The sequence below is a fragment of the Chamaea fasciata genome, unplaced genomic scaffold (assembly GCF_029207755.1).
Source record: "Chamaea fasciata isolate MVZ Bird 193981 ecotype frontalis unplaced genomic scaffold, bChaFas1.0.hap1 SCAF_2, whole genome shotgun sequence".
In the NCBI taxonomy this organism is placed as follows: domain Eukaryota; kingdom Metazoa; phylum Chordata; class Aves; order Passeriformes; family Sylviidae; genus Chamaea; species Chamaea fasciata.
The window spans coordinates 68,978,957-69,001,659 of record NW_027094087.1 but is presented as its reverse complement, the minus strand read 5'-3'; the positions used below and the strand labels follow the sequence as shown (position 1 = coordinate 69,001,659).

Below are 22,703 nucleotides of genomic sequence, written 5' to 3'. Positions count from 1 at the left end.
CAGATGACCCTTCTACCACTCAATTATTATTACTGTGCAGAAAAGTTATATAGCATATAGACTATATACAGTGCCTGATATTCTACCTAAAGAAAATAATAATGTTGGTAATACTGATGAGTATGCATATTAATTTACTATCAACGATATTTTTCAAATGGATCTGGAGAGTTTGACTGGATTTCGTTCAGTTCATGAAAGGAGCAATCTCGAGTAGTGAAAAAATTTTCATTCAGGAATTAATACAGCATACATCCTTGTCTGTAGATATGCATAGGATAAATGATGAGGATATTTAAGGTATAAAGACAAAAAAATTTTAGAAATAATTTCTACTTGGTTATGTTTACAGCTTGCGCTCTAGTGTTTCAGAATTTGGGGTTTTTAATTAATAAAAGCATTTCATGTGCACAACATGTGCAATATTTTTAATTGCTAGCCTGGTAATTAATAAAATTAACATATATTCATACTCTTACTTACAGAAAACCTATTTTTCAGGATTTACAAAAAAAACCCTCATAGATATAAATATGTATTTTTTCTTTCTATATGGTAAACAAACTCTATCAGTCACTTCCAGTCTTTGAATTCTTATATCCTTGGTACAGACAAGAACAAAAAATCTATTAGACAGTTTTCTTCTTAACCTTATTTTATTAACTAGAGTAGTTCATAGTAGACATGTGTGTTTCAATCAAATTTATCACTGCAAAGAAAGAAAAAATATAAAAGGATTATTTACCTCATGGTATTCTTGCAGTGAAATGCTAAGCACTGGTTATTGATTATCATTCATTCAGTTTTCTGACTCTGTTACAAAATGATTTGAAAAACACAGAAACAACTTAAATTACTTCTATAGAAACTAACTCCTATTTTTAAATAAAAAACTTGCTGTCACTCATTTAAAAAAGCTAGAGTTGTAAATAACCTTGAACACGTGCCTGAGTTACAAAAGATTCTTTAATACACTAGGCAGTTAGACCTTCTGCTGTTAAATGTCAATCTTATATCATCTATTTTGAAAAAAAATGTGCTCAAGGCCATGTTTAAGGTTTAATTAATGAAGAAACCACCACTGGGAATTGTTACGGTACATTATCTTATATCGTCAGTCATTGCTCTTAATTGCACTGAATAATTTTGGAAAGGTTTCCCCAGTTCCTTCTTTGTTTGTCCTAATTTCAAAATTGATATAAAAAAAAAAAAATCCTCATCTTGAAATGTGATAAGTCCACTAGGACACATTCAGCCCAACAGTCTGCATAGAATTTTCTTAAGAAACTTCCAGCATCCTTACATGGCTTAAGAAATATTTTCTACTTCCTTAATTTGGTACTAATAAAGCCACATCTGTTTTAATCTAATGTCATTTTACATGATAACATCTTACTATGTGAATGTATAATAAAATACAAACTTGAAAAACAGTTGTGTATAATCAGATGAGGTAGAATTATGAAATCAGAAAACAATCAATTAGAACATTTCTTCATGCTGCTGAGATAGGATTCAGCTTATGATTCCTAAAATGCAGTACATAACTGTAGGTCTCCAAGACTCGGAAGATGTTATCAGCTTAGCTAATTTTGATTTTTTTCTTTCATTTGGACATCTATTCAGCTTTCTGTTCTATAACTAAACTGCCTAAACAGAGGCACATGGAACCAACTTGGAAAATTTAAATAATTTTATTATTCCTAGCCTTCAGCTGCTCATACAAAAGAGTTAGCTCACCTCACTCCCAGTTTTGTGTGAATTTGTACCTGTCAGACCTGCATGAATGTTTCAGATACCTTTAGCACATCAGAAAGTACTGTTACAGTTAAGAGCTGATTCTCATCTTCAAGTTTCCCTGACTGATTGGAGCGTCTCACTGCTGATGATGGAGGGAACACAGAAATATAGCTCAGACATAGATTTCCAAATTTCGGCATTTGAGTAAAGTTTTGAGGGCTTAAAAGCTATTACAATGACCTTGTGCACATCTCCTGACTTCTGGGCATTTGCTGGCCTGGGCTCAGGTCCAGCTGGGAAAGAGCACAGAACACAGTCTTGGGGAAAATTGTTCTGAAGAAGGTGGACTTGGTAGGGTCTACCTCCCTTTCCTCCCACATGGAGATGTGCTGCTGGGCCTGGCCTGAGTTCCATCCTCTGCTGTCTCATAACCAGGCCTTACCTACCGGGTAATGCCCTTAGCCTTGCCCTGTGCCCAGAGGAATTTCCAATGTCCAGGTCTGAGCCTCTCCCTGCTTTCCCCAGCTGCCCTTTTGCCTAGCTGGGTCAGTGAAACAGGTCCTGGCTTCCAGCCCCTGCCCTGATGTTCCCTAAGGAATGTCTGATGCCCCCAGGCAGCCACATGCTGCTCCTCCAGAGACTTGCATGCAGTCAGCAACACACATCATCGTCCACCTGGCTGCTGGAAAATGGGTAAAAACAGACTGCTAAATTTCTTACTTCTTGCTTCTTGTTCTGTTAGAGGTGTTCAAAAATTATTCCAGAAAAGCTCCATACTGGCAAGGATCACCTAGGAAAAAGATTTTAAAAGTTAGCAGTTTAAAAAAAAAAATCCATTGAAGATATTTGGAAAGAGCAACTGTAGGAACTGGGACTTTAGAAGGAAAACTGCAGAGTTAGGAAAATATCTATAGAACAAAATAATCTCCATGGAATTGTTATCCTTTCATTTCCACTGATAAGGAGTAGGTAATAAAAACCAAGGCCTTTGCCTACATACTGATACAAATTTGTGAGATCTGTTATGTGCAACCCTTTGCAGATAAGCGAAACAGAACAAGGCTGGTGTGGGAGCTGCCTTCCTGAGCAATTTCTGGTAAAGGGAAATGTGTGTGGAGCCTCTGACTGTTGGCAACATCCAAACTCATTGTAAATTGACAGAATAAATAGAAACTCCTGCAGATGAGAAAAGCAGGTTTTTTGAGAGGACTGCTGAAGTTTAGGATGTATGAAGGGAATATTCTGCAGATGGAGCAGACTGTTGGGCACTTCTCATAACTGAAAAACTCTCTTGATCAACCATCTTAATGAGAATAAGAAGTATATCTTCTCAGGTATGAGTGAAGAACATGACCCAACATCTGACATATTCAAAATGATTTACTAAAGGCAATCATAAGGATGTGTAAGGCCAAGTGCCTGAAGTTAATTTTTAGGAAAATTAGCATCTTTATCTGTCAGAATGACATACTTTATGAAATGTGCTGCCTGTCTCCCATATTCAGGCTCTTGAATATTAATATTATGTGGACTGATAAGAATTTCCTGGCTTTCTGATTGGAAAATAATGACAGCTGCATAGTACTGAGAGATGAAACTTTGGTATTCTATAAAATTGTCACATATAAGAGTAACAGGAGGAATTACTCATCCTGGAGACAAAAATTCATTTATGGATGAACTCTCAAAGATGTCTATGTTGTGCAGACATTTAGGTTTTGGACTTTCAAGCATTTTTGAACTTGTAAGTACGTAGGGAAACACAATAAAAGACAAGTGCGTTGAGACAATTAAAAATAAGTAGTGTTCAAATTCAAAGAGAGCATAGAGTATTATAGCTAGGAAGAAGCAATCATCAACACAAAACCAAACAAATCTGATAGAAAAAGTAGGAGGAAGCTTATGCTTGCCGGGCTTAATGAAAGTAAATGTTTTGTTAGATAGGTGAAGGGGGAGTTTTGGCTTGCTTTGGTTTTAGCTCATGCCTCAAGTCAGGTTCAGTCTTGGAAATTTGAAATCTTATCTACGCTAAACTCGAAAATATATTAAGGAGAAAAGCCCAGGAGATAAAGACAAGCAAATGTAAGAAATACAATTGTTCTAGGCTCCATAATCCATGGAAGAGAAATCTGAAAGACAAGTAATCAAATACTTGAAAGACAGCTGCAGAGTAGAAGTGAAGGTTGCAGAAAATACTTGAATTGTACAAGAATTAATGAGCTTAAGGGAGACTGAGCGTTTATGTACATTGTTTGCAGAAGTTTAAACATGTCCTAGTTAAACACTGGAATAGATAATATAAATTACTCTTTGTAGAAAACAGATCTAGAGACTACATCCCCTTCTGGCAATATTAGTCTAGCATTCCTTTTGAGTAGTACTACTTCACTGTTGGTTTGCAGGTGAACTTTCTAACTTCTTCAGATCTTTTACAGACTTGAGGGGTTTTTTGAGTTCTCAGATGTAATCCCTGAGAAAGGCTAATATTCTCTTTCTTTTTTTTTTTTGTATTATTTAATAATGTATAATTTAAAAAACGTATTTTTCTTGATTTATCCATCTGCTCTCTGTCTCACTGAGACAAATTGATGTGTTTAACTTTAGTTTTTCATAAACTGCCACACATAAAATATTAATCTCAGAGCCACAAAGTCATTACTCTGAAAGTTACATACTGCTTCAGCAGGGTAATTGGTTATTGTAATTAGAGCTTAATTGTTCAACATTAAAAATATTACTGTTCTAATATTCTTGTCTGAGATCACAGTACAAAACTATTCTTATGGATAAAAAAATCATGCATTTGTTTTTTCACCCATTTTCATTCTTTGAGATTGGTTAATGGATGTTTTTCTCCAGGTGATGGGTGTGTGTGCTGAGGTAATTTCTTAAGACAACAGACTTATGTTGAAATGGATTGCATAGTATTGATTTGCATTATCTGAAGGCCTGACTTACTCCCTTCCCTTTTTTTCTTGTTTTTTCCCCAAATATTTTGTGACGCTCTATTACCAGGATGGCCAAATTCTGTTAAATGAATCTGTTACCCAGGGAAAAGAAATATAGGAAGGGAAAATACTAGTGAAGAGATAGAGGTGGATCAAATATTTCTGCTGCTGTTCATGATTTGCAAAATCCTTTTGTCTCTGCTACCTCTCAGTTTTCAGTTTGCCCTTCAAGTGAAAGATCCACCCCCATTTTTTTTCAGGCAAAATAGAATTGTGCCCAAATTTCCATGCAGGTAAAGTGAAAAGGAAAATTCATTGTGGGACACTAAATGACAATACAGATAAAAATATTCTTTAAAGGAAAGAAAACATCCATGAATAAAAAAAATGTATTGTCAAAGTGGGCACAAAATCGACAGTTTTCCTTTATGAAAGCGGAAGCTAAATTTCAGTTGGCTTAATATGGATGCTCTTATATACTAAAAAAAAAAAAAAAAAAAAAAAAAAAAAAAAAAAAAAAGTCTAAAACACTTTTTCCTGTACTTGGATACACCATTATGAGCGAAAACACATTTTAAGATCAAGTCTTCTCAGCATCAGGCTAAGCACAGTTGTGTTAAATAATAAATAAGTAACAACACAAGGGAATTAGCACTACCGTAGAAATAGAACGAAAATAAAATAGTCTCTAGAAAATAAAGAAAAGAGCAAAATACATATGTATTTTAAGATTACAGATTTCTTGGCATTTATATCTGCTAAGGAAAATATTATGTGATTAAACTAGTATCCCATCTCAAATCCCATTTTCTTCTCATTACAGAAAATATTCCAAAACAAAGTTACATGTGAACTTTTTATAATTGCAAAAGTCAACAGCAGGCAACACAGAGAATCTACTAAGTTAACTTTTGCAGATTGAATTTTTACAGCTATTTTAATATACATGATGTTGAGGTGCATTGACCCTGACTTCCTCAATTAGGCAGAGGAGACAAAATATAGCAAAAAGCTCATGACTCAAGATAAGGACAGGCAGCGGCTCTGTTTTGGAGCCAGCTGGCCTTTACACCATCAGATACAGAAGAAGCTTCTGGTAGCTTCTCACAGAAGTCACCCCTGTAGCCCCACTACTACCATTAACAACAAGTCCAAAATATTTGCATGCACTCAGATGATTTTCCCTTACTGGGAAGAGTCACAGCACTTTCCAATAGACTGACAACATCCTCTGGAAATCTTTGCTGCAGTTTATAAGCTGTAGCCTTATGTTAGTATCACCAAAATTATTACTCTCTTTAACCGAATCAAATTTAAAGAAGCTTTTTAGCAGTTTTCCATCAATTTGATTTCAAATATTTTAAGTTGCATTGAAATGTGCTAGCTTATTACTCATCAGGAGAACTATTCTGTAACTAATACCTAATATGATAGGAAGTAGATTTTCCACAGCAGTAAATCCACAATTTCTTGTAGATTGGATCAAAATTCATTAAAAGGATCCCACAGAGAATCTCTAAGCAATTTGAATTTGACAAACAAAAGATCATTTGTGTGCTAAAAAAAAATTTTCTCCTTGTCCCTAAAATTAATTATACTGTGTAGTTTAGAACTATCCAGCATATTATGTTTACACATCCAAACAAACAAGTGCATACACCAGTAATCAAAAGTGAATGTGATCAGTGGCCTATCCAGGAAAACAGTTTTCATGTACGCCTGAATTTCTGTTAACTTTGGCCCTTGATCCCACAGAAGAAATTTCCCAGATAGGCATTTTTCTGTTGTATTGTGAGTGACTGGAAGGACTGCTAATTGAAACATTTCAGGAACATTGTACGGGAAAAGGGCAAATCTTTCTCTGGTGACAAAATGCCCTGCTACGCACACCCTACCCCCTGGGTCTGTATTCCAGCCCCACAGTAGCCACAAATCCCTGGCTCACTGGAAGCAATGCTCCACAGCTTCCCCTGGAGATGCTATCCCAGGTCCTAAGTGGTCACTGGACCAGAAATTCCACCTGCGGGAAAGGCCCAGGAAAACCAAAGTGTACTTTAGGCAGAGCACAAATTAAGTACATGTCTTGACTCTATTTCTTGGATTTTATGAGAGCTAGAACATCAGTGGAGGAGTGGTATCTCTATTTGTCCTTTTCTCCTTCCTTTTCTTTCTTTCTTTCTTTCTTTCTTTCTTTCTTTCTTTCTTTCTTTCTTTCTTTCTTTCTTTCTTTCTTTCTTTCTTTCTTTCTTTCTTTCTTTCTTTCTTTCTTTCTTTCTTTCTTTCTTTCTTTCTTTCTTTCCCTTCCTTCCTTCCTCCCTTCCTCCCTTCCTCCCTTCCTCCCTTCCATTTTTTCATCTAATTCCTTCTTCTCAAAGTTTGAGTACCTTAATATCAGACACGTTGGAGTTTGCTAAGCTGAGTAGGCTTAGAATTTGCTAGGTTAAATCTTTGTGAAATGCTTTCTGTTGGTTGAATGTTGCTTTAAACTTTTTCGTAGTTCCCTGATTTCCTGAAGTTTGCCAGTAAGTTTTTTTGTTGTTTTGACCTCTTGAGAAATATCTTGTTGATTGATATTCTTGTTGATATATTCAGTGCTTTTTGACTTAGGGTACATTAAAGCATCTTAAGCCCTTTAAGAGACCCACCAAGTGAGATCTGGGGCCTTGCAGTTATGTGACTCAAAGTATCTGTTTTAGGAACCATTAAAAGACCAATTGCATAATTATAGCCTTTCTTTTTAGTTAGCATTTTTATTCATTTGAGGTGATATTTGGAATATGCTATGAATTTAATAATTTTTTCAGAAATTCTCTATCTTTCCTATGAAGGATTGGTCCTGAGTGAATTAAAAACAAACAAACAAACAAACAAACAAACAAAAAACAGAAACAAAACCAACAAACCTCAATAAAATAGAATACCACATTGTGTGACAAGTAAATTTGTGATTACCATCAATCTCAGTGCAAACTTTCCAAACCTAATTGGTCCTTTGAAACTTCAGATAAATTACCTGGCTCACAACCATATCAGTATACTCATGAAGTCTTCTATTCCAAATATCTCACACACTATGAGGTATTTATTCAGTTCTTTCCTTGATCATGACCATTTGCTTTAACTGCAAAGTTTCAACACCTTTCAAAACACGTCTTGCCTTCATTAATTATGATTTTTGCCTGTCTCTGAATTTTCATTTAGACTCACAGGTTAGGCAAATTTTGGAATTTCTACATAAAATGTACTGAGAAATAGGGAAGCTACTTGGCCATTTAATTTCTTCAACTAATCATTAAGATAGATAGATAGATAGATAGATAGATAGATAGATAAGAAATTCCAAAACAACTGAAGGTCACATTGTTAGGGTAAGACTGTTTGCAAACATATACTATATTTTTAAAACTTCCTAGATACTTGACTGCCATTCCTTTCAATATATTTGGTTTCATTATAACCAACTTGCAGGAGGAATCCATAAAGTCTGAAGCACAGCATACAATGAAATAAATAATCAAATCTTCTGCAATTTTTGATGAGTAATGGCATCTGCCAAAGGGAAAAAAAAAATGCAAAAAAAAGCATTTTAGTTCACATAGCCCATTCCAGATGGTCTGCTGAACACAATAACTCCTTGCCTGCTAGGAAATTCTAATTAATTTAAAATAAATAATTTAGGTAATTTAGTAATTGTTTCACCTGACATAGCACTAAAAAACAAACTAAAAATAAGAAGAATGAAAATATTTATGTGAGAGGTACAATTTGATCATTTAGGTTTCATAAGCGAATCTATAAAACAGCACTGATTATTCTGCATCCCTACACAGACAAATTCTCTTGATCATATGGTACTAACATTATTGTGTTGTACTAAGTCTTGTTCTTTCATTCCTGTGTTTTCTTCAGTTTTTTTTGCTTCTGTGTTAACTATTCATTTTACATTTGTTCCATATGAACATCATGGAATAAAACTGCAAACTTAGCCACTTTATTAAAAAGAGATTTTAAAAAAATATATTTCTCATCCAAAAGGATAAAAAGCTTGATGACATTTTATGGAAGGGTACTGTAAAATTCTGAAATTATTTCAGAAGAAATAAAATTATTTTGAAGGGATAATAAAACTTTTTAAGCACTTTTGTATACTTCATGATTTATTATATCCTGTCAGCTAAAAAGAACATTCACACTAACTAAATCTCCTGTGTCCATAACCACCAGTGCTTGGTATTACTGAGATACCACATTGGATGAAATAGACTCTGCAAATCATTCTAATGTCTTTATGCATATTGCACAGAGCTCTTCCTTACTTGTATATTGTGCAGTCATGTAGGCTTGCATATTATCATCAGGATAAATTTATTTTATCATTTTACACTGTCGTGACTAAACCAAAGGAGGGAATCTGGTCCCAGATGCACATTTAAGAATCTCTACCTAAAAGGAATCTAATTCCACTTGTGCATAGACACACAAATTTCCAAGAATATTTCTAAACCAGACTGAAAATTGAAAGCTAAGCAACTGACTACTGAGAATAAAATGGAGTTTAGGACTTTCATATATATATCTTGCAATTTTATGCACCAGAAAAATCTAAAGGTATTAGATGACAAGTGTTGCTCTGAAGCTAAAACGTATTTCCTCTGTAAAAGATTTAACTTAAGCCACATGGGTTTGTTTTGCTTTAGTTTGTTAGGTTTAAGTCTTTTTTTAAAGATCTCATAGGACAGTAAGTGTTACTAGAACATCATTTGGGATACAAAAAAGTGATTGAGCTGGAAAAATATCAATGTCTAGTGTGTGTGTCTCTTTAGGGTGTGTCTATGTGAAAGATACTTCCTTCTACCCTCTCACCCCACTCCCTCCAAAAAAATTAAAAAACAACAAATGATGTATGCATGAATTAACAAAAAGCCTCAGGCTCAGAATGAGACTGAGCAATTTTATTTCACTCACAGTGTTTTATGTCAGTCTTGGGTTTTCGTTTTTATAGGATCATGCTTGTTTTAGATCACCCTAGCTGGCTCTTTTTCAGATGAAGCCTACTAGTGTTTCTAGCAATAGGTAACTTCCAGGATTTTTTCCCAAAAATTAACATGGTTGTTTTTTTTCTTATTGATGGATAACCTTTCATCTTCATCAAAGACAGCTAATAAGTCAATCTGTTAGATATACAGTACTTCCATAACCTTATATATCTTGTCTTGCTGAATGTGACCCTTACATCAAGGAAAAAATGCTACTATTTGGAGATTTCTGCATTTCTACTTGCAACCAATCTCCAAACAAAATAGTAGATGATACTGTGGAGTGTTAGCAGCATTACAGCAGAACTACGAGATATTCCAGGCTTACTCTGAAGCCTTTTCTGACCTTGAGAATGAAAACTGCTGTGGTACAAAAGGACTTTGCACAATATGGATGAGAACTAGATTTGTCTAATCCTATAAAAGACAACAAAAAATATTTCTATAAATGCATGAGCAACAAAAGGAGGACAAAGTAGAATCTCAGTCCTTTATTAGATGTGAAAGGAAACATACTGCCAAAGGATGAGGAAAAGGCTGATGTACCTAATACTATTTTTTGCCTCTGGTTTCTAACAGACCAGGGAGAAATAGAAATCTGCTGCACTCTTTATACACACAAGTCTATGGGGTTACCCCCTTCACAAAAGTCTATGTGGCTACTGGCTGAAGTGCTCACTGAGCTACTTTGCATTATTTACCAACAGCCCTGACTAACTGGGCTGGACTCAGTTCACTAGAAGTTAGAAAATGTGATGTCTGCCTACAAGAAGGCAGGAAGAAGGATCTGGGGAAGTACAGGCCTTTCAGCCTCACCTTAGTATCAGGAAAGGTCACAGAGTAGGTCGTCTTGAGTTCCATCAGACACAGGACAACCAGGTGATCAGGGCCAGCTAACATGGGTTTAGGAAAGGCAGGTATATATATCTTGGATATCACTCTCCATGTTGTCAAATGATGGCACTCCCTGGCTTGCATTGGGCCCATTTCAACTATCATTTTCCCAAAGAACATACGGAGAGTAGGCAAAATTATGTATTTTGTAGGCAGAAAAAATTTGAAGATGCATTGCCTTTGATATAGTCCTCCAGTATTGTCTCTGCAAGCCAGCCTATCCATGTCTTATCCTGTCACAAGCCAAGAAACACACTGTGGGATAGTCATATTTTTCATAGACTGTCTCTGTGGACTATAGCATCTTCAGACAGCAAAGCAGCAGCACCAGTGAGTATATCTGAATAATAATGAAGTATCTCACTGAGCAGTATGCCATCTTCAGAAAAAATGTGGGACAGAACTGGTAAACGTGAGAACAATTATCTTTTGCACAGAATTGATCCTGCACACAGCTATGCATGCATAAAACCTGACCAGATTTTTCCTCATCAAGAAAGGAGTTTTCTTAAAAGTGTCACAGTTCAGTAAGGAGTGACAAAGACAGTTCATGTGAGGAGCATATTGACCCCTGTGTTTTTTTCAGTTTGGCTCTTCTTTTACCTGTTGAATAAGGTGCAAGATGCCAGTTGGTAAAATTTTATGACAAAATTAGAGAAATTTGCTCTAGATAGATGATTTTACAAGCTTGGATTCTGGGTGTGCAAGGGCTGGAAGGATGGATCATGACAGCTGGAGTGACTTACCAATAGAGTCTCTTCAAGGGGTAGACTTCAATGATGATCCACCTGGACACTGATGACACAATAACCCAGCCTTGTACTTCCAGGTTTCCACCTCCCAGTAAATTGCTTGAAGACACAGTCACAGGTGGCAGCTGGAAGCCAGAGGAGTAGTGAATATATTTTTGGTGTTGTGCTAATGAATTTTACCTGAAAGCAGGTAAAAAAGCTTACAGGAAACACTATTTCCTAAGGCCTGTGGCAAGTAAGTGACAATCCTCTTCTAAGAATTTATGTTAGTGGGCATCACTTATGCCATGTATTTTACTCCAGGCTGTAGAATGGTCCACTGACTCTGGTAGTTGTCACAGACTTTTCTTGCACACATTCTCAAAAATACACTTTTAACTAAGTCAGGAAAATGAGCTTTCTGATGTGTTATTATAGATAAACAAATGAATCTCTACAAAAGGACTGTCTGGAAATAACACACAAAACAGAAGTTTCTGATTTGAATGAATGATAGAGAAGTTTCCAGATTAACCACAGCTACTTTACAGTCAGGAAAGTAGTTGCCAAAAAAACCACAGATTATCTTCCTGAATTGATTAATCTATAATATATTTCCACCTGGTTAAAAGACCACTAAGTCAAGAGAGAGAGCTCCTTAACTTTTATTAACTTGCTTGAGAATGAACTCTTGCTTAGTAATAGAGTGGGAGATACTGGCAGATAACTATGCATCCTGTTTGCTGTGCTATTGTTTCACAGCTGGAAGTTTTGGCTCGATGAAACATGAGGCGAAAGAGGCAGGACAGCAATTCATTACAGACAGACAATAATAGGAAGTATGTTACATCCATAAACTTACACAAAAAAGAAGGCAGTTTCCTCCTAAGCTGGCATTTGCTGGGATTTTTTATTTAATTATTCATTATTTCATTAGTTGTGGGGAAACATCAAAAAGTAGTCTTCATGAATTTGTATTCTCCCTTAAGCTACTTGAATGACATTTTTCTTTTCTCTCTCCTTCTTAGTAATCAAATGAAAAGCATAGATCACTGAGTTATGGTCCAAAAACAGAAATAAAAGATATTTAAAAAGTAATGTTTCATTAAAACTGTTTTATTGAATAACTGTGCTTTAAAAATAATTCAGGAAAAAAAAATTGAGAAATCATAATGCCATTTTATAATCAGTTATTTTGAGATGCATATGAAGAAAGCACTTGGAACAGCAAAAAAAGGTGCTACTCAGTTACTTTGGTCACCAGATGAGGAATGAAGATTTAAATCTTGAGTCCTTAGGAGGACAGAGAGAAAGAGTAGCAGAAATGCATTGATGGATGCCTTGGGACCATTGCTGAACTTTTTCAGAGTTTATGGGTCAGGATTATAGAGCAGATCAATGATGACAGTGTTATGATCGGTGTCTACTGCAGATTGCCTGATAAGGAAGAAGAGAATGAAGTCTTCTTCAAGAAACTGGAAGAGTCTGGAAACTTGGAAGAAGTTTCAGCATAGAAGATTAAAGATAGCAAACACCTAAACAAGTTGGGCATACACAATTTTATGGGACCTGATGGGACAGAAAAAGAAGCAAAAGGCATAAATTCTACTGAAATGTAAACCAAATATTTTTATTCTGGTAGAGTGGAAATGATGGGAAAGGCTGTTTGGAAAAATAGAGTGTTCATATTTGGAGATAATCAGAAGCAGATGCCAAACAACTTGTACTAGTTAATATCGGTCTGAACAGGCATACTGGACTAGGAGATCTCCAATGATTCTGAGAAAGTTAACATGTCCTTGATAGGTGAGAAGCTAAGCAAAGGTTCTGTGACACAAAAAAAAAAAAAAAATAAAATAAAAATAAAAAAAAAAAAATCAGAACAACCTTATCTTTCAGCTCAGAATACTTTCAAGGATTGAAATAATTCTACACAGAAGAAAGGAAGAATATTAATGTGCAAATAATTCAATTAGAGAAAGCTGATTATTTGCAAATTAACTTACTGAACCACACTATGTTTATTCAAACTGTTCTCCTTCAATTTAAAGAAAGTACTATTTTGCATAGAAATATTTTCCAATAGAAAAGGTATCCACCCTTTTCCTGCAGCTTTTTGGAAGTATACTTATTAGAATAGTGGAGAAAGGAAAGAGTTTTAAGACTGCCAGCTGTGCTCCAGTGTGCTGAACTTAGAAATCTGTTATGCCAAAATTTTGATGTGAGAGAATGAGCTTCAAAAAATTCCCCAGTGAATTTATATGAAAGACTCAGATGCCCTTGAAGGTCTGTAAAGCAAGTGCCATTTGCATAGTGAAAGTTTTTTCTGTATTTGGAAGAGACATGAGACAGCTTTTTCCTGACAAAATAAAAATGTCAGCCATGGAATACACTGTTTTGAATGTTCATTTTTAGGTTAAAAACTCAACTTTAACTATGGGTAGATAATTTCAGCTTGCCAGAGCAATTTTTAAACACTCTGATCTATGCAGTTGCATCTACCTTCTTTCTTTAATTTTCCCTTGCAAAGAAAGCTAAACCTTCTAGATTTATCCCTAAAAATGTCCAAATTTTGAGAAACTCAATCACTGTTAAAATCACAGTTTAAAATTTATATAATTATTTTTCATAATTAAAATGTTTCTCTCCAAAATTTTACAATGGAAATTTCTGCTCCTTGACTTCACAATTATTTTTCAAAAGAATGAGACAGGAAAAGGTGTCCAGTGTCCTGGAAATTACTTCATGAGTTCATAATTTTTCTGTCTTTGAAGACAAGGTACTAGGATCTTGTAAAATGAATTTTATTTTAAATTGTGTAACTATTTTTTTTCTTGTTATCAAAATAGCATTAAAATCAATAACTAGGAAGCATTTGACATCACAGATACTTTAAAAAGATCAAAGCATTCAGTATAACTGTACAATCTGACAAAGTGTAATTTCTACATTCAGTGTGTATATATATTGTGCTAGTCATAATCTCAGAGTACACATATTCTGGAGGAAAAACAGAGTTTAAGAAACAACAGCAGAAAATCCTAAACAAGAAAGCAGTAATCATGAAATATAGAAGCGTGCAGAGGATGTTCAGAAGAAAGATATACAAGGTGCCATGATCAAGGTGAAAAGCAATTCCCTAGGAGCAGGAAAAGCCCTTGGTTTAAGAAAAAGGCCTGTCAACCAGTGGAGTTTCAATTTCCTTGGCAATTTAACCAAGGATATCCATTCCCCAATCACTAAAGCAGCACTTGGGCACTTCAGGGTGCAGTAAGACTACTCCTTTACTGTTCAATGAACAACAGGATCAGTGGCAAATGGAGAAATCATCTTAGGAAATGGACTCAGTGTAATAAAATGCTAGGAGATGGTGAACATTTAAGGTCTGCTGATCTCATAAAGTCTAAAATACTCTGGAGACTATGGTGCATATAAAAAGATGGCGCTTGCTAAGTATACTGGACTCCATAAAGCAGTCTAAAGAAAATGCAGCTTTAGTCTTAAATGGTTAAATTAGAATCCATTAATATCAATCGAATGTAGACAATTTTATTACCTAAGAAATAGTTGAAAGAGATTGTAGTCAGTGTTTGCAATAAAAATCTATTTTGGCTGGAATGCTGAATGAATACAGATTTCAACAGACTTGAGTAGAAGAGCAGACAGAGATTTTATAATATTTAAATTTTTGTAGTTTAATGTTTTTTCCCCCATGAGCACATTCAGTACATACTATTCCACATGTGCTGAAAACAGGATATCTAGTTCTAAACATTTTTTATTACTTCCTTGAAAGAAGAACCTTTTTGAAACTGTTAGATTATGTGATTAAAGGTTCAGGAAGAATCCACAAAAAACAAGGATCACAGAAGAAAAAACAGCAATATTCTAATCAAAGAGAAAAGTCACTGCCCTGGCTCTGATCCCAGATGTTCCAGGAGAGCCTCAGCCTCATGGTCTGGGAAGAAAATCTATCACCATGAGTCAGCAGGAGCAGCTCTCCAGATGACCTCACCGACTGGGTAGTATTACTGCCTAGTGTTACAGGGTTAATACTGGGGTGCAAGGGAGCAACATTTTTGAATTTCACTAGACTTAGTGTGGAATGTTAGGGGAAGAACCAAAGAAGAGAAAGGGAGGGATCAAAGTGGTTTGGAGAGAAATAGACATAGGAAAATAGTGGGGTCAGTCATGTTGACAGATGCTGGCAAATACTGATCAGTGTGCTTGTAAGGCCGTGCCTTGCAGCTGATCCCTGCACTGTGGCACTGTACCCTGTTCCCTCATTAGACTCTGTGTATATTTTCTGACTGCTCTACGGAGATCACCATAGATCTGGTAGAGTCGGTGGAGAAACCTGTTTGCATACTTGCCTGTGTGTATGAACATGTCTGTTTATGAAGTAACTGAAAAGTGGAGTGTCCAAAGGCCAGTTACTGGGTAGGCTGGGTGTCTGGGGCTACTTTCTGGCATTTGTCAGTATCAGCTAGAGAGACAAAGATGATGAGGACGTTAATGTCATTCCTGAAGGATATTCACATTTGTGTGAGTGCCTTGTCTTCTGTCCGTGTTGATCCTCGTGGCCAGGTGTGTCAATGTGTATATACGTATTCTGTATGAAGTGACTCTTGGGCGTGTCCTGTGCAGGGCCAGGAATTGGACTTTGGTGATCCATGTGGATCCCTTCCAATTCTGGATATTCTATGATTCTATGGTTTTATGAATCTATGTGTGTGTTTGCCTGTGTGTCTGTTGGGAAGGTGAGCTCAGCTTCACTTCTAGCTGGACCTAGGAAGTAGGAGTTGCAGCAGCCCCTCCAACAAGCTACTAAACTCAGCAACTCCTCACAAGAACAAAAACCAAAATACAAGTATCACAAGTATCAAGATACTGTGTTGTTATTTATGGTAAAAATAAAACTGATATTCAGGAATACCTGTATCTGAATACCAACTGAATGTCAGCTACCTGGCGGAGCAGAAAGAACTGGGGGCTTTGTATTTCAAAACAAGATTCTTCCAGTAAATACAAATCATAAATGGCAAAAGATATGATCAAAAGGAAAACAGTTCTACATTTTGAAAGCCTATGCAATATCACGTAATTCATATTTCAGCCAGTCTATTTGAGTATCATTCAGAAGCTATATTTTATCTACACAAGCTTAAGGATGACTTCTATAGACTTAGTATTTATTTTAAAATCTAGCCACTTTTGCCTAGATCTGATATAGAGTCATAATCATATAATTCTCACCTTCAAAATCAAAATTCTATAAATGTTGATTTCAACACAATCTGTGTAAAGTTACAGTGGAAGCCAGTGGAAATAAAATGAGATCATGGTTTTGTCAAACTTTCAAGTTCACATTTCTGACTGTGGCAGTACAGAGAAAGGAAAAAACATCCAAAGAGCCACAGGTTCTGGTTGCATTTTCAAGGCAAGATTTTGTTGTTGGCGTTCCAGAATACCAACTATATTACACATAGAAATCCATGTGTTGAGTAGTGAGGTATTTTTTGGAAGTGGGCGGGGAGGGGTGTGGTTTGTGGATTTTTTTTTTTTTTTTAAGAAGATACTTTTTAAAACAATCTCATTTAAAGAACATCTTCTGAACAGAGAAGACCCCTTAGGTTATATATTTTGTATTTCCCTTGAATTTACCTTTTCCATGAGTGAAATTGAACTAAAATGTGCTGACATTACATGCAGTACCATAAAAACAAGAAAAGGAAATGGAAAAGTAAAGGTGTGGCTTTTAAGAATGTCAGGATTACTTTTAAGATCCCACTCTGGGATGACCTTCTTTCTAATTATGAAGAACCTTGAAGAAGACATAGCTTCATCTCAAGCTAAGTTGTTTATTAAAGCTGGTTTTTTGGCTTCTAAATTAAATTTTAATTTTTCATTCCTTAGGCATCCTCCTTTCAAGTTCCCTATATGTCTTCATTTCCATTTCTTATATCCTTTAGATATTTTTCCCTTCCTTTTTCTTTCTTCTTGTGTTGCTGCACTTTTCTCTATCATGCCTCTTCAGCCTTTCATGATCCCGGTCTTTGTACCTCAAGAATTTGAGTTTGCCTTGCCCTCCTCACTCTGTGCTATAATTTATTCAGCTACTTCCCTGCTGTGTTGAAGAATCCTCCCAGTATGAGTGCTCCTGTTCAAATGAGGGCTTCCATTATCTGGCTGCAACACATACTGAACCTGAGTGCAGAGTAACAACTCAGGAATGATCTTAGATACTTTACAGTAATGATATAACTACATGAATTAAGTGACAAACTCTTAAAGATAATAATTTTGGTTTCAAAGTTATAAGAAAACAAATTTTTGCATTTGGATGTACTAGGAAAGCAAATGTTCATCTCAATTTAACCAACAGCTTAATAAACAATTTAGTAGCTCTTAATTTTGTATCATAGAATAAAAAAATATTGGGACATAATTTGAGGAGTTCAGAAATGTCATAATGAAAGCATGTTCAATGTAGCCTGATTAGAAGGATTTCATGTTTGCTGTTTTTTAGATGCAACTTCTACTTAATGAAAAATTAATGATGTCTAAACCGGCCAGTATAAGAATTTTACTAAGAAATTTTTGGAATTAATGCAGCATCAGGTTGTTATAATTCCTCCCTTACTGAGTGCAGTGACACTTTCTCTGTACTAAAGTGGTAGAGTTGCAGTCATTCTGCACCTGTGTATCTGTGGAAATTTAAGCAATAGTGACAGTTCCATGGTTTCTACACCTGATTAATTAACGGCTGGTTATCGTATGTGTCTATCTTTTTTTTCTGCTGCTCTAAGTCTTTAAAATGTAGGGTATTTATCATAAAAGTTATTAAAACGTTGTTATATAAACAGTGTAAAAAAATGTCTATTTTGAAGCACAGCACGCCATCTAGTGGACTTACCTTGCAAACAGCACAGCTGATGGAACTTAACCGTGGTGGAAAATTCTCATCATCACTTCTCTAAGCCGAGCTGCAGTGTCCCACTACCCATTTGTGTTTTGATTAATGAACACCTGACATATTTGTGAATCTGTGCTTCCAACTAAACCTAGCCAAATATCGAAGATGGCATTTCAGTACTTCATACGATTTATTCAAATAAATGGAAATTTAACAGAACTATTTCAAGAGCTGTGCATGAAATATTAGGAGCTCTTTAATGAAAATTACCTTTCAACAGCAGAAGCCCAAGAACTTAATTAACTAGTCACTGAGTCAATGTAGAGTAACTTACTCTTCACAAACCATTCCTGTAGCTTCAGGGTTTTTGTTTTCTTCACACTGGTACATACAAGAAAATACATCATGGACGGAGACTCTACAACCTGTTTGGGCAATCTGTGTCAATAATTGATTACTCTTAGAGTGAAAAGGTACTTTCTATTGTTCCGAGGAAACCACTTGCATTTTGGTCTGCACCCGCTGTCTCTTGTCCTGCCACTGAGAACCACTGAGAAGAACCTCACTCTGCCTTCTTTAGATTCCTCCTCCAGGTACGACTATATATTGAGAAAAGCCCTCTGAGCCTTTTTCCCCTGCAGGTTTTATAGTCACAGACCTTTCAGCCCCTCCTCACAGGAAGGCTTTGTCATCTTTGTGGCCCTTCACTAGACTCATTCCATTGGGGCCATACCTCTCTGTTCTGGGGAGCCCAAAACTAGACACAGGACTCCAGGTGTGTCCTTACCAGTGCTGAGTAACCCCTGAGCGGGAGGACCATCTTCCTTGACCTGCTGGCAATGTTTTGCCTAATCCAGCCCTGGATACCACTGGCCTTCTTTGCCCTAAGGGTACAATGCTGTTGTGTTTTCAGCTTGGTTTCCAATAAGACTCCCTTGCCCTTTTCTGCAAAAGTCTGTTTTCCAGCTGAGCAGACCAAATATATATACTGGCACTTCCATTTGAAAAAGTAGAAACATATTGGCCTTTCTAGCACATATTCTGGTGCTATCATGTATTCTGATCCATATAAAAAGGAGGTGTTAATTCATCTGTGCTTTTTGTTGCCACAAATCCATACCAGACATAAGTTTCATCACCCTTTGAACGCACACATCATCATGTATATGATTTAATAGATTAAATACAAACCAAATTAAATCTGAAGGGTGTATCTGTTAACTAAGTGGGTATTCTCTGATATTTCATGTGACAATGAAGTCATTACCTTCTCCTCTAGCAGCTAATACTATTTCATCTTCAGAAAGCTTTCTGCTGAAGTGAGTACATCAGCCATCCTCACACTGCTGAGTTAATACATGAGTTAATGTATACAGGTGTGATAGAATGCAGATTTCTGTCTTACCTGTGTCTAATAGGAAGGGAGAAGGAGTGAGGGCTGCATTCAACATTTCTTGCCCTTGTTCCCAGAAGACACACAGGAGCAGGGCTGAATTATCTCTTGCTGCATCAGAGTGATTTAAAAAGACTGAAGCTAATTGTGAAATTGCACCTCAGAGACAAGCTGGCTGATGAGCAGTCCCATTCCTCTCAGACATTCTCACTGCTGGCTCCCATTACATTTTGAATCCAGTGACCTCAAGTTTTCCATGCCTCTTATGTGCTCAATGAAAAAGGAAACTTTTTGAGGTTGCAAAATCTCACCTTGGTTCCCAGCTGCTGCTAAGATTCAGGATTATCCAAAAGTTATGCCAAATAATCAAAATGAGTTGTGGAGACATTCCCCACCCCCCATTTTTAACACTGGTGTTCATACACTAATAACTAGATCACTTCAAACTCCTAAATATAATGAAATTCACCTGGATGAAGTAAGCATTTTCTAAAGGAATGTCAACTGTTCACTATTAGCTTTGAGAACTCTTGAAGGACAGTTGGATTTCCAAAGCAGAAGAGGAAGAACAGACAGAGAGACAGAAAGACAGAGGCACACAGAGGAAAGGACAGACAGAAGGTGAGAAGAGGCTTCCTGATCGTGTAGTCCAATCTTAGTTCCCAGAAGTGTACTGGAAAAAGAAAATCATCAACCAATCTATCCATAGCCTTTGGAAAAATCAAAGACAGTGTTCAGAACAAATCACTTTAGAGCCATGCAATCTGAAAAAGCAAAGAACAGGTTTCCAGGAGTATAACTCACTCTATCTAACTTTAACATTGGCTCATATGACCTTACAATAACACCTAGGGCACATGGCACAAAGCAAAAAAAAGTGATAGAGTAGGAGCCAAGCTTGCTAGAAAACTGTACACTCTGACTAAAGCAGAGGTTAACCATCATAGTGACAGACAATTATATCAGGGTTCTTCAGTGTGTCTTTGACAGTTTTTAATCTGAACATAAATCAGTTGTCAAAGTGCGCCAGAAAAGGGGACAAGTGCTGAGATGTATAAAGAGGACTGTTGCTTGTAAGACTAAAAGGAAAAGAGTTCCACTTTGCTCATAAACCAGTGAGCATGTAACAACAAAAAGGTGCAGAAGTACAGGAAACGTGACCAACAAAGAATGACTGTAGGTATGAGCACTAGTCTGCAGAAGACTATGATCATAGTCTTTGTATGAATAAGGGTTGTTGTTGCAAAGAAAAAGGAATAATTTATTCTTGGTGTCCACAGAAAAAAATAATAAAAAAAAAAATTTAAAAAAAAAAAAAAAAAAAATTTTAAAAAAAAAACACAAAAAAACCCACAAAAAAAAAAACCACAAAAAAACACACACAAAAAAACCCAAAACACATTTCCATTACAGGAGGTTCTTAAGGACAGATTTGTCAAATATTTGGTAGGAACAGTTTGGACAGAATTAATTTAAAAGTAAAGAAATCAGTTATATGACTCTCGAGGTTAATTCTGGCTATAATTTCTGAGACTGTAAATGACAGACATATTGACCAAACTATGAAGAGTATTTCCTGTACCCAGGACTAAAATTCCCAGAGGCTGGTAAAAATTAAAGTATTTTCTGTTCCTGTTGGATATGTTGGAAATTTCAGGAAGAAATCAAGACTGTTTCTTTTTATTTTTTTTTTCCAAGAGGATATACTGAGAGAAAAAAAAAAAAAAAAAAAATTAAAAAAAAAAAAAAAAAAAAAGGAAGGAAACTTCTTAATTGCACAACGACTGTCTCTTTGTACTTTATTTGAAGTTAAAAACATTTACTTGAAGTTAAGGGCATATAATATTTTTAAAATATTTTATTAATATTTCTAACTCTTAGACTTTCAGTGTAAGTTATGTACAAATCACAGCTTGAATGTAATTTTAAAATAATTATTTTGCAATAATGTAACTCTCTCTTTTTGTCCATAACTGGCATATGGAAAAGACTCATAAAATGCTAAAGAAACTGTGATTTTTACATCCCCCAAACTAAGGAATCTCACGAGGGTTTATTTTGTTTCTGCTGTCCTATCATCTCACTCTGCTACAGGACTAGGAGAAAAGTTGTAGCTTCATTCAAACAAGTGGAAATTAGCAAGTCTATGCAAACCTTGTCAAATGCTGAATGACCTCAGGATAGCTGTTTCTCTCTTTCTTTTTCTAATGTCTCTCAAAGGACAAATTCATCAAACAGAGGAGTCTTCCAGCGTCTCTGAGGGTCATTAAATAAAAATTAATTTGCAGAGGAGTGAGGAACAAATTCTAGAGAGAAACATCCTTATGAGCTCCAACAATTTCCTTTTTGCTTGCATCTCTCTGATGGCCTATTGATTCCCTGGTTCATACATTGGCTGCTAATGTATGTTTTTGTTTCCTAGCTCTCTGTGTTTCCGAGGGAACCTTTGTAATTGGGCAAAACTTTCATGTGCAAATAGTGTTTTAGCTGATAAACCTAGCAGAAATTTAGCAAACAAAGCAAATTGCCACAAGCAATTGCAGTTGAGCATGCAAGCAAAAGTCTCATGGTGTATCTTGCAGGCTTACCACAGTTAAAACTGCAGCGTCTGATATTGGAATGGGATCAAATGGCGGAAGTTTTTTGTTTTGTTTTGTTTTGTTTTTTAATTACTCTAATGAATTTAAATTCTTTAAATATGATCTTATTTAAAGATAGCTTTAAAAGCTTTCCAGTAATTAAATAATTTGGAAAGGTGTTAGGAGATGAAGAAGAAAGTAGGAGAACTATAGAACTGAGAACTCTAGAGTATCATTGACATCATGTTATAGTTGAAAATCATATATTCACATTATCTTGATGGGCCCTATACCACTGGGCTCAGCACAGCTGCAAGTTTCTGAATAAAATAACTATAACCACGAGAAAATGTCCACATCCAAAGGTTATATTCTTACAAGCAACTTGACATATCATTCACCATGACTCCATTTATCAGGACATTCACATTGCTTTTTGTCAAGCATATCAGTATTTTTTATTCAC

At 35.8% G+C, this 22,703-nt stretch overlaps 1 long non-coding RNA gene across 2 annotated transcripts; it reads right to left on the bottom strand.

Annotated features, from left to right (window-relative positions):
• Positions 1–656: 656 nt before the first annotated feature.
• On the bottom strand, positions 657–19,750 carry LOC136285996 (uncharacterized). Of its 2 annotated transcripts, XR_010719662.1 has the most exons (4): positions 19,671–19,750; positions 11,365–11,495; positions 2,461–2,530; positions 657–813 (listed from the first exon to the last, which is right to left on the bottom strand). It is a non-coding gene; the product is annotated as an uncharacterized lncRNA (long non-coding RNA). The 2 variants fall into 2 exon arrangements; XR_010719661.1 differs by having other exon boundaries at positions 657–2,530.
• Between the last annotated feature and the right edge of the window lie 2,953 nt (positions 19,751–22,703).